The sequence below is a fragment of the Morone saxatilis genome, unplaced genomic scaffold (genome assembly GCF_004916995.1).
Source record: "Morone saxatilis isolate NCDOM2014 unplaced genomic scaffold, NCSU_SB_2.0 Contig5, whole genome shotgun sequence".
NCBI classification, from domain to species: Eukaryota; Metazoa; Chordata; class Actinopteri; family Moronidae; genus Morone; species Morone saxatilis.
The window spans coordinates 4,953,688-4,954,449 of record NW_023340095.1 but is presented as its reverse complement, the minus strand read 5'-3'; positions in this window follow the sequence as shown (position 1 = coordinate 4,954,449).

The following is a 762-nucleotide window of genomic DNA, read 5'->3' as shown; positions in this document are numbered from 1 at the left end:
AAACATTTGCACACAGTGGAACATAATGATCTATTTTCTTTATTAACAGAAACTAATAAACTAGGCATCAATGTGTGTGGTAAAAACAAAGAAAGTATATCTGTGCTCTGATAAGATTAACAGAAGAAAGCAGCCAGGGATGGAGCAGAGAGCCGCCACAGATTTCTAGGGTGAAAGCGAACAGATTTCCAAAATAGTCCCTGTTGATGCAGCTATTTATGTGGAGAAATGAACCATTACTGTATCTAATTTGTGGCAAATTGATCCTGGAGACGCAGGCTGTCATCCGTCCTCCTGCTTGTGTGTTTAGACTCCGATTTTTACTTTGTCAGAGGGGAATAGAGCTGGGAGGACAAATGTGTCAGCTCACTGCCTCGCTGAGGCCCCTGTCACAGAAGAGCTATGATGGTGAAGAAGCCAGCCGAGGATGGATTCACTGACATTTTGGCGACAGGAAGCTCCGCAGGCGGACATCACCAAGCAAACCAACCTTCAGGTGCAATTTGAAGGATATAAAGTGAAGCAGGACATGTGTTAATGGGTAATGCGATTGGTTGACAAATAGAAAACACAAGAGGGAATTGTTCTAAAATAGACCAAACATATAGAATTCTAAAAAGACTCTTGGACTTCAAACTGTGTGATTTCAATTAAACACAACTAGTAACTTATGTCACTTAAGGTATATTTGTGTCAGTAGGGAGCACAGGGTAACAACATATATGGCCAAGGTGTTGGAGATCACATTAAGACAAAACAAAA